We start from the raw sequence: 13,873 nt of genomic DNA, 5'->3' as shown, positions 1-13,873 counted from the left end.
CACACACCGAGACCCAGATGCCGCACCTATCTCACCCGTATCGGACCCCTGTCCTTGGTCAGACGGACAAAGGACAGTAGCCTTTCCGGGTATAATAACCCAATAGTACAAAAGGCAGTATATGTGCTAAAGTATCAAACTGTAGAGATGTCTCGAACCTCCGATTTTAGGTTCGTGAACCTCAAACACGAACCTACGCAAAAAGTTTGGTTCGCGCAAACTTTTGTGAACCGCAATAGACTTCAATGGGGATGCCAACTTTGAAAATTAGAAATATTTATGCTGGCCACAAAAGTGATGGAAAAGATGTTTCAAGGGGTCTAACATCTGAGTTTTTGCATGGGGGAGTGAGATACACGCAAAGCAGTGTTTTAAGGGCAGAAATCACATTGCAATGCTAAATTGGAGGCCTAAAGTGCTTTAAAACACCTTGCATGTGTATATATCAATCAGGTAGTGTAATTAGTGTACTGGTTCACACTGACAGACCAAACTCACTGTGTAACGCACCACAAACAGCTGTTTGTGTAGTGATGGCTGTGCTGGTCTGGTGCGCACCATGACAAGAGTACAGGCAATGGCGGTTTTCAAGCCCATATGGTCGAGCTGAGGTAGCTGAATGACAGAATAACAGTGACTTAGTGCCCAGCTGATCGAATTTGGTCTGTCCACAATGAAGCAACAACCTTATTATCTATCTTCTTGGGTCAGGTGTGCCCCCCAACACACTCATTTAGCTGGTCATTGCTTCATTGTGATACGCAAGCCCCTTCACCGTGGCAAGGTAACGATCACAAAGGGGAATTGGCACATGTACATGCCTTTTGTTTTGTTGTTGCAGCTGCAGTGCAGCCAGAAAAATTAGGCAGGCCTGTACACGTACCAGAAAATTTAAGGAATCCACCTGGAGTCCTGGACCCTGTTGGTGGTGGTGGAGAAGGCAGTCAAGCGGCCTGCAGGCAGAGATGCTGTGTGGGGACCAACTTAGTCATGGGGCAGGCAGTCATACGGCGTGCAGGCAGAGATGCTGTGTGCGGGGACTGACTTAGTCTTCGGGCGGGTAGTAACCCTCCGGGATCCATGCCCTATTCATTTTGATAAAGGCGAGGTACTGAACACTTTTGTGACTTAGGCGACTTCTCTTCTCAGTGACAATGCCTCCAGCTGCGCTGAAGGTCCTTTCTGACAGGACGCTTGAGGCAGGGCAAGACAGAAGCAGGATGGCAAATTGTGACAGCTCTGGCCACAGGTCAAGCCTGTGCACCCAGTAGTCCAAGGGTTCATCGCTGCTCACAGTGTCTACATCCACACTTAAGGCCAGGTAGTCGGCTACCTGCCGGTCAAGGCGTTGGTGGAGGGTTAGAATATCCGCATGTCCAACATCACCATGAGATCACTGGAGCGTCCTGTCCTTGCCTGCGTGGGCATGGGAGAAGGATTACTGGCAGTGGTACCTTTATTCCGTTGTGCTGTGACATCGCCCTTAAACGCATTGTAAAGCATAGTTGCCAGCCTGTTCTGCATGTGCTGCATCCTTTTTGCCTTCTGGTGATTTGGAAACATCTCCGCCACTTTGTGCCTATACCAAGGGTCTAGTAGCGTGGCCACCCAGTACAGCTCATTCCCCTTGAGTTTTTTGGTTTTATACGGGGCTCCCTCAACAGGCTGGACAGCATGAAAGACGCCATTTGCACAAAGTTGGATGCAGACATACTATACATCTCCTCTTGCTCATGCTCTTCCTCAGTGATGTCAGCTAAGTTCTCCTCCCCCCAGCCACGAACAATCCCACGGGAAAGTTGAGTAGCACAAGCCCTCTACGACACCTGCTGCAGTTGTTCTTCTTCCAAAACAACACCTTCCTCATCATCTGACTCCTCTTCCCCACACGATTCTTCCTCCTCCTCCTCCTCCTCCCCCCTATGTTCTGCCGCAGGTGTTGAGGAAACATCTGCTTCTGCTGAGAATTGATCCCACAACTCTTCCTCCTGTTCCTGTTGGATGCTCCTCCACAGCTTCAGCCACCACTCTACGCACGGCACGCTCCAGGAAGAAAGCATATGAGATCAAGTCGCTGATGGCGCCTTCACTGCGACTCATCATGTTTGTCACCTCCTCAAACGGCCGCATGAGCCTGCAGGCATTTCGCATGAGTGTCCAGTACTTCAGCGAGAACATCCCCATCTCCCCAGACTGTGTCCTTTGACTGTAGTAGAGATACTGTTTGACGGCTTTCTCCTGTTTTAGCAGGTGGTCGAACATCAGGAGGGTCAAATTCCAACGAGTTGGGCTATCGCAAATCAAGCGTCTCACCAGCAAGTGGTTTCTTCACTGAATATCGGCAAAATGTGCCATGGCCATGTAAGACTGCCTGAAATGCCCACACACATTCCTGGCCTGCTTTAGGACCTCCTGCAAGCCTGGGTACTTAGACACAAATCTCTAAATTATGAGATTCAGCACATGTGCCATGCAGGGTACATGTGTCAACTTTCCCAAATTCAAAGCCGAAATGAGATTGCTGCTGTCGTCACACACCACGTTGCCGATCTCCAGTTGGGGCGGGGTCAGCCACTGATCCACCTGTTTGGTAAGTGCAGCCAGGAGAGCTGCTCCAGTATGACTCTCAGCTTTGAGGCAAGACATGTCTAAGATGGCGTGACACCGTCATACCTGGCATGCAGTATAGGCCCTGGGGAGCTGGGGCTGTGTAGCTGGAGAGGAGATCGCAGCACCAGTAGAGTTGAACTGCCACTCAGCCAAGGAGGAGGAGGACGACAGTGAAGAGGATGTAGCAGGAGGAGAGGAGGTGGCAGCAGGCCTGCCTGCAAGCCGTGGAGGTGTTACTAGGTCTGCTGCACAGCCACGTACTCCCTGCTTGCCAGCGGTCACCAGGTTGACCCAATGGGCTGTGTAAGTAATGTATAGGTAAAAGGCTGCGCATCCCTGACCCAATACTGTACAATTGAATGGTTACCGTATATACTCGGCTATAAGTCGAGAAATTTAGGACTGATCTACTTTAGTAAAGTAGGGGGGTCGACTTATACTCGCGTCAGACCTAAATTTCTGACTTGTAGCCGAGTATCAAGCGACTCCTCTGCTCTGCATCTGCTGCATTATGCCCCCCTAATGCTGCCAGCCAGCCAGATTGTGTCCCCCTGCTCTGCTAAAATTCCTAGATGCCACAATGCAGCTTCCCCCTGCAAGCAGGAGAATGGACTGACCCCCGCTCAGCATGTGATGCTTCAATGGCTGCTAATTGGACCCGCAGTAGCTGACACCAGTGCACACTCGAGCACCGGAACTCTGGCTTCTTCCCGATCTTCAAAGGCTTCTCCTCCATCAATATATCTGCCAGCTCGTGCAGTCAGTGAAAAGCCCATGAAGTCTCTCATGTGACACTCCTCCTCCCCCTCTCTGTATACACACTTTGGTTTCCATCTCTCCGTGCACAGTCTGCAGTGAGAAGCCCAGCCATACGTACTTTGCAGAGAAGCCTGTGTAAGTCCCGTTCTGCATTCTCTGAATTCCAGACTGTTATCAGATGTTCTTCCGTGTACAGAGTGTGATAGAAGACTGCAGAGAAAGTTTTGCTAAACGTCCCCTTTCTTGTCAGTCTTTCTGCCTTTTTATCTGTGTGTTGATTCTGGATTCCCCCTGCCAGCCTGATTAATTCTCCATCTCTTTTTTAAGAAAGAACACAGCACACTTTTCACACATTTAAACGACATTTGGCATTAACCCATGCCCAGTTTCACTTAAATAAAAGCACCTTCTAACGCTGAAAAACTTTAATGTCATCTAGCCACATAAATACATCTTGAAGCTTACTCGCTTATGTTAAGTAATTAATTTCTTTTAATGATGTATGTCATATTCTGACCATAAAAGAGCAGACAGTGTGAGTAATGGAGGCATGGGAGTACAGTGTACGTTAGAGTAGGTGGGGGCAGCAGGAGTTAGTGTAGGTGGAGGGCTGTGTAGCTTAGATAGAGACAGCTTGAGGGGGAAAGGTCCATAAGATGCCCCTGCCCCACAAACACATCAGGTTTGGTATAAATTCCAGCTTAAGAGGGTCAAAAATTAGGGTCGACTTATACACAAGGTCGACTTATACCCGAGTATATACGGTAATCGCTGTGGCGCACACCGCCCCCCCCTGGACTAAAATGTACGCCCGCATCCAAACAATGCAATACTGGTCTATGGAGAAATTTTAGCTTCCATCATAGTTTTGCATGCAAAAATATAGATATACTGGACATCTGCACCAACGTTGAGGTAAATCTCCAAGGCAGATGTCCAGGGGGGGCGGTGTGCGCCACAGCGATTAACCATTCAATTGTACAGTATTGGGTCAGGGATGCGCAGCCTTTTACCTATATTTTGTTTCCACAGTTCTGTAACTACCAGGCTAGCAGCACCCATTGTGCTATCCTGTTTTGCATGGTAAGTATTTAGTTTTGCATATGTTTTGCATCTGTCTGATTGCTGAGTGTGTATTTGAGCTATTTAAGCGGTGCATATGAGGTGATGAGTCATTCAGATGCGGCCCATATTGGTGAGCGCTTGCTTTGTTTTCTGCTGTCTGTAATGAATGTAAGTTACACATTTTAGCGTAGCTGCTGCCAGGGCAAAGACATTTGCTTTTAATTTAGGTTAGTTTAGTGTTAGGACATCTGCCTTGGAGATTTACCTCAACGTTGGTGCAGATGTCCAGTATATCTATATTTTTGCATGCAAAACTATGATGGAAGCTAAAATTTCTCCATAGACCAGTATAGCATTGTTTGGATGCGGGCGTACATTTTAGTCCAGGGGGGGCGGTGTGCGCCACAGCGATTAACCATTCAATTGTACAGTATTGGGTCAGAGATGCGCAGCCTTTTACCTATATTTTGTTTCCACAGTTCTGTAACTACCAGGCTAGCAGCACCCATTGTGCTATCCTGTTTTGAATGTTAAGTATTTAGTTTTGCATATGTTTTGCATCTGTCTGATTGCTGAGTGTGTATTTGAGCTATTTAAGCGGTGCATATGAGGTGATGAGTCATTCAGATGCGGCCCATATTGGTGAGCGCTTGCTTTGTTTTCTGCTGTGTAAGTAATGTACCTGCCCTGACCGTACTTGGCAGACCAGGCATCCGTGGGCAGATGGACCCTTGACCCAACGCTGTGTGCCAGAGATGACACCACTTGCCTCTCAACTTCATGGTACAGTTTGGGTATCGACTTTTTTGAGAAATAATTGCGGCCTGGTATCTTCCACTGCAGTGTCCCAATGGCCACACATTTTTGGAAGGCCTTAGAGTCCACCAGCTGGCATGGTAACAGCTGGCGAGCTAACAGTTCTGCCAAGCCAGCTGTCAGATGCCGGTCAAGGTGGTGACTGGCAGATATTGGCTTCTTCCGCTCAAAGATTTCCCTCACGGACACCTGGCTGCTGCTGTGGGCAGTGGAGCACGAACTGCTCAAGGTGAGAGGCGGAGTGGAGGAGGGTGGCTGTGATTGTTAAGGTGCAAGGGAGAAAGAGGCTGAAGATGATGCACCTGAAGGAGGAAGAGGAGAAGGAGGGTGGCTTTGTTTTTGTGTATGGCTTTTCCTCTGGTGCTCTTCCCATTGCAGTTTGTGCCTTTTTTCCATGTGCCTTCGTAAGGCAGTTGTCCCTACGTGGCTGTTGGCCTTTCCACGGCTCAATTTTTGGCGGCAGAGAGAACAGATGGCATTGCTCTGATCTAAGGCAGACACACAAAAAAATTTCCAAACCGCTGAGCCCCCCTGGGGTGTGGGCAGTATGGTGGCCTCAGCAGCTAACGTTGAAGGGCATGTTGGCTGACGATACATGGCTCCAGACACTGCCACCAGCTGTTTCTGATGACGAGCTCCCCCTGCTTCTTTCAGCAACTTGTCTCCTCCTACTCCTCTCTGACTCCCCCTCTGAACTGTCCCCTTGGTCATCGTGTCTCTTAGGAAGCCACGTGGCATCCGTATCATCATAATCATCATCATCATCCTCCTCCCCAGCTTTGCTTGCCTCAGACACTTCATAAACTGCATCAGAAGCAGGTACTTCATCATCCTCCTCCTCACACCTTAACGTCCATAGTGCCGCCTAACTCAGACGAGGTGAGATGAGGTGGTGTAACTTGCTTAGCGCCTTCAACTTGTTTTAACAATAATGGCTGCGATTCAGTTAATTCCCCACCAAATAATTCCTGCGACGTGTAAAATGCAGCAGATGTGGTGCATGTAGTAGCGCTGGTGGCTGCGGAAGATGAGGTGTTCTGTGTTAAATAGTCAACCATGTCATGACAATCTTGGGAGTTGATGGGACGTGCCTTCTTCTGAGCACTATACTTTGGTCCAGGGCCGCACGAAATCACGTCAGCACGACCTCAAACAGACCTGCCGGGTGGCCTGCCTCTGGGTCTGCCCCTGCCTCTACCTGTTTTGTCCATATTGGGGGGGGGATGACGTGAAAGGTATGCACTGACTTGACTAATACAATGTGCAGTCACACAGGTGCAGTGAAAGGTATGCAGTGACTGGTATCACAATACAATGTGCAGCTGTCACACAGGTGCAGTTAACAGGTATGCACGGAGTAGTATATTACACAGCGTGCGGTCACACAGGTACTGTGAACAATTATGCAATGACTGTTATCACAAATTTGCAGCTGTCACACACACAGGTACCGTGAACAGGTGCAGTGACACTGCGTGCGCTCACGTAAGTAGGTGGGTGGACTGTGAACAACAGGTAGGTATATGCAGTGATGGGTATTACAAATGTACAGCTGTCACACACACAGGTAGTCACTGAATGTGCTGGGCCTGGCAGTGGCATAGTAGGAATTACCAAGGGGCCAATGTCCCAGCAGCAGCTGTGACTGACTGACAGGGCTGTATATGCAACACAAGTGTCTGTGGGACACACACACACACACACAAAAAAAATAAAAAAGATCACAAGAACAACATTAGCTATCAAAAGAGCTGTTGAGGATGAGGAGTGCTTTTTAGCAATAAGTATCAGCAAGAAAGAGCAACCTAACAAGCTTAACTGTAGCCTAACTAAGCTTTCCCTAATGTCTCTGCAGCACCTCTCCCTTCTCTAATTACTGCAGCCACACGAGTGAGTGAAATGGCTGATGCTGCCTGCATTTTATAAGGGGGGTGGGGCTCTAGGAGGGAGTGTAGCCTGATTGGGAGTGTAGCCTTGTGCCCGCTGACTGTGATTTCAAAGGGTCAAGGTTGACCCTAATGATGTAGTATAGCTCGCGGTGAACAATCTCTATCAAACTGTGTATCCGATCACGTGTATCGGACCCCTGTCCTTCGTCGAACAAAGGACAGCGGTCCGATACGCGTGAGATAGGCGCGGCATCTGGGTCTCAGTGTGCGGTCTCTTTCCCCCAGGGTGAGTGCACAGTTTGATACTTTAGCACATATACTGCCTTTTGTACTATTGGGTTGTTATACCCGGACACGCTACTGTGCGGCGTTGGTGGCCACCGTGTCTGTTATTTATTGCCTGTATATGTTGACTCTATTGCATTTGCTTCACCCGATAAGGGATTGGAAATTATAGTATTGTGAATATTATTGGTGAATACTCTGGCACTCAATGTACCCATTTGCTGTCCTCAGTTTTTAATTGTTTTTATTGTGATTTCCTTTATAAGCATTACTACTTGTATTTTGAGCTGGATTAATTGGCATTTTTGTTGTGTCATGGACGCTTTTGTTGTACTATACCGTCTCTCAGAGTCGCATCCCAGAGGCAGGTCACCAAATCTCTGGGGCTAAGGTCCATCTGACCACAGACACATGGAGCCTGATTCACAAAGCGGTGATAACTCAGTTATCACGCCTAAAAGACTTTAGGCGTGATAACCTTTGCACCGCCGAGTTAGCACCGCTTTGTGCTGATTATCGCGCGCAAAGTCCCATAGGGCTGAATGGGCGCTGCACGCGAATGGCGGTGTGTTGCGCGCGCGCCTGCACGCTTGCTTGCGCGAGTTTCTTCTTATCATGCCTAAAGTGAGTTTAGGCGTGATAAAGGGCTTTTCACTGGCGTGCAAACACTTTGCACCGCTTTGTGATTCAGGCCCATGGTCTTCAAAACACAGGTAAACAAGGTGGTGACTGTGGGGAAAGGAGGAATTTGTGGCTGTAGAGTGGAGTCAGATAGGTTATTTTTACCTGAGGCAATGGATGCTCACATGCGAAACGTGCAGACTGATGCATCCTTTCAAGAAGACCACTAAACTGGTCAGCCGCCACAAAGGCACCAATGGTGATTCATGCCTTACCTTTTTTTCTGGAGTGTGCCATGTGACCATTCATTGACTAGACTGTTTCAGGAGTGGGAAGGGGAGGAAGAGTTGATCCTGTCGCAAGCACCAGAGGAGGCTATGTCATCTGCTGTACCTGGGCGGGGGTTCTCAGAAGAGAAGGATGGTGACTGTGGTGAGGGAGAGCAAGAAAAGAAGACTTCCCGGGGGGGGGGGGGGGGGCTTCTCACCTTTTGTGGATCCTGACCTTGTCCATTGCTGGGGGTACAAACCATGGTGGATGCTGTTGGACTGGATGAGGTACAGGAGCTTGAGCCCTCTGCCTAAAACCTCATTAGAATGGGGAAGTTTATGCTGATGTGTCTCACAAAGGACCTCCATATCAAAACCAGTAAGGAGATGGACCTGTACCAGGTGGCAACTTCGTTAGACCCTCAGTACAAACATAAGATGGTGGATATACTACCACAATCAAAGAGGGTGGTCAAAATACAGCAATTCCATAACAAGCTGAGACAGATGCTGTATTCCGCTTTTCAGGGTGGTGGCACAGGAAGAGCAATTACCAGCAAACGAGGTGCCAGTAACACTCCCCCGCCTGCAAGAACAGGGTGATTTGCTGGTGATGTGCCAAACATGTGCAATATGAGGTCCTCAACCTACAGGTATCTGACTACCTGGGGTTATTAATCGGTGTGGACACTCTAAGGAGAGAGGAACCAATGGACTTCTCAGTGTGCAGGCTTGACCCTTGGCCAGAGATATCATGATTTGCCATAGAGCTTTTGGCTTGTCATTGCAGCTGGAGGGATCAGGACAGACAAGCAAATCTGCCTAGCACACAGCAGTGTGGTTTATTTGAAGAAAACCTTCTTCAAATAGAATCCAGAGGGGGACACCTCCGGATCCTAACGAGGCTTCCCACATCCTCTACTGTTCTGGCAATCCATCGCTGCAACCCCCCTAAAGTGTTTCCCCCTCCCGAGGTAAGTATCCCCAAAGGGTTTTTGTTTTGTTTTTCATTAGAGTCTCTTTAACATTTATAAAAATAAAAAAGGGGTGGCTTACAGCACGGACGTGTAATATGGTCCTACTTCAATTGGAATTTTACAAATTATTAGGCTGGTGTTTGCCAGTTATTTCAGGCCTCACATCCTCCTGGCCACAGGCACAGCTTTCCTGCACCACTACTCAAAATATAATTTGATCCTACATGGATTGGATTTTAAAATTATTAATATTATCCTGATGCCAGAGCATCGGTAAGTGGCTGCGTGGGCACAGAACGTCTACGGGGGACCATTAAAAGCCCCAGGTAAGTTCACCTCTTTTTCCCCTTTGCCCCCTACAGTAGTCCTTTCAAGTGAACCTCCGGACTAAAAATCTGCTCAGCAGAACTGAAAAGGCTTGGTGTATCTTTAACAGTTTCACAGCCTCAGAACTTGTTTTTCTTATCAAAGTATCATTTTTAGCTGCATTTTTAGCTAAGCTCCACCCATCAAAGATAACTGCCCGGGCTGTTTTTCCCTGATGCTGTGCAAAGCATGATGGGATTTTCTATGTTGTTATTCACGTTGCCTAGCAACTGGGAGGGGTGGTCAGCACACAGGACAGCTTGAACTGTGTCTCATGCTCCCTGTCACCTCCTTTCAACCAAAAAGATGGCTGCCCTCATGAAATCAAACATTTGCCTGATCTTTTAAAACAGGGTGGGTAAGAGATTATATTACCTATCTATTTAATTAACATAACTAATGTAACTTAATGACAGTATGTTTGTTTAGGCTGAAGTTCATCTTTAAGTAAGCTGTGCAAGAAAAAGATCACCAAGAATCCATTGCTGTTCCTTTCCCATTGCTCTGAGTCTGCACAGAACCAGCACTAAGTCCAGCCTACAGATATTGGCAACCTGATGGCTGCTGGAAAGGCGATCTTCAATAGGTGGATCTATCAAGCACCACCAGGAATTGCTGATATTCATGATGAACTGGCTTCTCTCATGCAACTCCACAGGTTGGATGCATTGAACAATGTGAAGACGGGAACTAAACATTTCTTCTGCAGATGGAGACCTTATATTTGCTTAGCTATTAAAAGATCACAAATTGGTAAATCCATGGAACCCTGAAAACACTCTGTGTGGTAAGCATATGGACAGTTACAGGTACGTTGGGTAGTCTGGAAGTGTGATAACCATATGGGCCAAGTGTTTAACACAACGTTCTCCCTTGGGGTAGATGCTTCAGAACTAAACAATGATCACATGGGAGGGGAATGGGGAGCAAATCAATGAAAGAACAGGAGGATGGGGCTATGTTAATTAAGTTGGGGGCTAATAGGCATGATATATATAAAGTCTATTAAGTAGAACTATGTCTGTCTTAGAAGCTGCCTTTAAACCCATTAACTGCTTCACTACAGTTATTTTGTTTGAGATTAGTGTGCTGCTGCTTTGGACCTCAGTCGGCAGAACTTATTGTGATGAAAATCTTGTAATGCTTTGATCTCTCTCTACTAGCAGGAAATATAGAAACTGAAAGCAGAAGTCCTCTGGTATTGTCTCACACTGCCCCCTAGTGACAAGTGGCCATAAATACACATTACAGCAGTACTAATTAGAAGCAGGGTAATGTAACAAATAAGAAATAAAAATGTGCGAAAATAAAATTGGCCTGGAGCACCTGCAAGCCGCTAAATAAATTGGCTGCTAAAGGGTTCAAGGAAACCCGGGGTGAGAGCGATATGCAGGCTGACATGTTTATTTCCTTTTGAATAATGCAGATTGCCTGGCGGTCCTGCTGATCCTCTGCCTCTAATACTTTAAGCCATAGACCCTGAAAAAGCATGCAGATCAGATGCCTATGACAAAACTTAGAGATTAGCTGCATGCTTGTTTCAGGTGTGTGATTTAGACACTACTAACTAGAAATATCAGGACAGCCAGGCAACTGGTATTGTTTAAAAGGGAATTAATATAGCAGCTTCCATAGGTCTCACACCTCTAGTAACTGTTAAACATCCATGTATCTTTACCTTATATTATATCAAAATAGCAGATGTAATCTCTGGTCATAGGATGTTGTTCTAGTTACAGAAAAAAACAGAAAAACAAAAGCAATAAAATATTTGTTGAAAAAAAAATTACACCACTTCCTCCCTTTCATTTGTCTTTCATGGACTTTGTCTCTTTTTCCCTCCCTCCTTGCATAATTTATGTCATGTTGCCTAGGGAACAGGGAGAGTCACTCCTGAGCACGTCAGGTGAGAGTTACCAGCACACAGGAGGCAGTGTAAGCAGATACATGCACAGTAAGGACATTTTCCTCTGTTTGTGCAGCTGTTAGTGCTGGTGGGGGGAGGGGGAGACTTTTTAGGAGTTCCTGAGGAGCCCGGAGGGTCCCTGGGACTTCTAATTTTCACAGTAAGTTTAAACCCCCCAAATTCCGGTCTCCCCAAACCTGAAGCCTCCGCTTCGTATGGAGACATCAGTGTTACAATAAATATGCACCCTAAGGCTACTTGCACACTAAGACGTTGCGTCAGGTGCTACGTTAAGGTCGCATAACGTGCACCTACCGCGACGCCTGGTGCTCTTCATTGTGGACGCCAGAGTGAGCCGCGTTGTGCAGCTCACTCTGGTGTCTGTGATGCCGTGATGCGCACTCTTGTGCGCATGCGGCATCACGTGGTCCCGCCGGCCAATCGCCGCACAGATCGGCCGCTCCAGGAAGTAAACACTGCACGTCACAATGTGCAGTGAATATTAATTAGCCATGTGCCTGGTCGCTCTCCGCTCCTCCCCAACATGACTGAGCATGTGCAAACAGTCTAACGCGGCTTAAGCCGCTCTAACGCCGTAGCATGCTGCACTTTCTTAAGAACGTGCAGCGTTACATGTAACGCAACGTGGGCAGTGTGAACAGCCCACTTGTGTTACATTGCTGTGCGTTGGGGGAGCGTTAAAGGCTGCACTAACGTGCGCCTGTAACGTCCCTGTGTGGAAGCAGCCTAAATGTATTACATTTGAGCCACATAAATTTATCTCAGCAACCATGGCTCCTACAGACCCCGGAGTGGTTTATATGTGATATCTCGAGAACAAGCAGTACTGGAGGTCTGCAATATGATACAGAAGTAGCATGGAGGCCCCTTTCCTACCCTACAAATTAGGGGACTGTAGGAGGCCTGGCTGGGGGGACATTCAGCATGAAATGTAATGAATGAGGGGTGCATCTCTCTGCACATGCCCAGATCTCCGGTGACCAGCAGCGATTCTCTCTCCTCCACTGCTAATTCTCCCCATACTTTCCCACCAGGCTGACAGAATAATACAAATACCCACAATGCCTCTGGCTCAGCTAGCTTCCTACTACACGGCAACGGCACCCATAAGAGCTGGGGTACAAACACTATCTATAGGAGCACAAATAGGAATTACTTTTGCATCCAAGACTTCTCATGAGTGTCACCTCTCCTTTGGACTTCACTCCTACTCCATCATGCTCCAAACCTGGAACATGTATCCTCAACACACCTATTCAGACAAGCTTATAATTTGTTATAGCTAGAATTTGGGGCTTAATATTAACTCCTTTGTCTTTCACCTAGTGTCTCCACCTCACTACCCTCTACATAGTAAGCTTACAAGGGCATTGACCTCCTCCTTGTGTTTCCTGTGTCTGTGTATTTTTTTTTACTTTCAAAAAGGTGTTTATTAAGATATTAATTCTTGCATATACAATTATATAACACCCAGTATAAAGGTCATACTGTTTACAACACACCAGTAAATTCTATTGAACTAACATACTATACATTATAGGCATTGCTGCCAATTTGTTATTATAAACACATTTGTATCCGTGGGGCTTCTCCCACATAGGTGATAAAAGTCCATCAGTTCAATGATAGCAACCTAAGGAGGGAAAGGTTAATTCCAGTTAAACGTTCCATTTATTAAATTCGAGCTCAGAGAGGGGTATATTGATCCATATTAATTGAGTACCATAGCTGCATTCTGGGTCTCTTGTCATAAGTGTGCTATGCCTCCTTGTTTATGGTATTTATAGCCAACTATCTCTCCTATAACTTACTGTTGAGAATAGCGTATATGTGTTCCCCGTATTTAGATGTCAACCAGGGGTGCCAGACTTTGTAGAATTGAGATGTATCATCTGTCGTCAGAGCCATAATGTGTTCATTCATGCAGATATAATTAATTTTTTGTATGACTACTTCCCATTTTAATTCCTTGGTGAGCCAGGACTTGGCTATGTGTGCTCTGGTAGCCACCAAGATTTTAGTGAACATTTTGTTTTCTCCTTTACTTAAGCTTGGGAGGCTAGTATTTAACAGTGCTACCATTGGAGTGGAAGTTGTGTTTTTCCCCCATAGTTCCTCTGGTAATTCAAATACCCTGTTCCATAATTCCTGTACTATGGGACATGTCCACCAGGTGTGGTAATAGTCTCCTATGTCTGGGCAGCCTCTGAAACACGTTTTGGGTGTAGAAGGTTTATATTTATTTATCCTCTCTGGGGTCAGATATGCGCGAAACATAATTTTTATTGA

Source organism: Hyperolius riggenbachi, chromosome 10 (genome assembly GCF_040937935.1).
Source record: "Hyperolius riggenbachi isolate aHypRig1 chromosome 10, aHypRig1.pri, whole genome shotgun sequence".
NCBI classification, from domain to species: domain Eukaryota; kingdom Metazoa; phylum Chordata; class Amphibia; order Anura; family Hyperoliidae; genus Hyperolius; species Hyperolius riggenbachi.
This window is presented reverse-complemented; position numbering follows the sequence as displayed.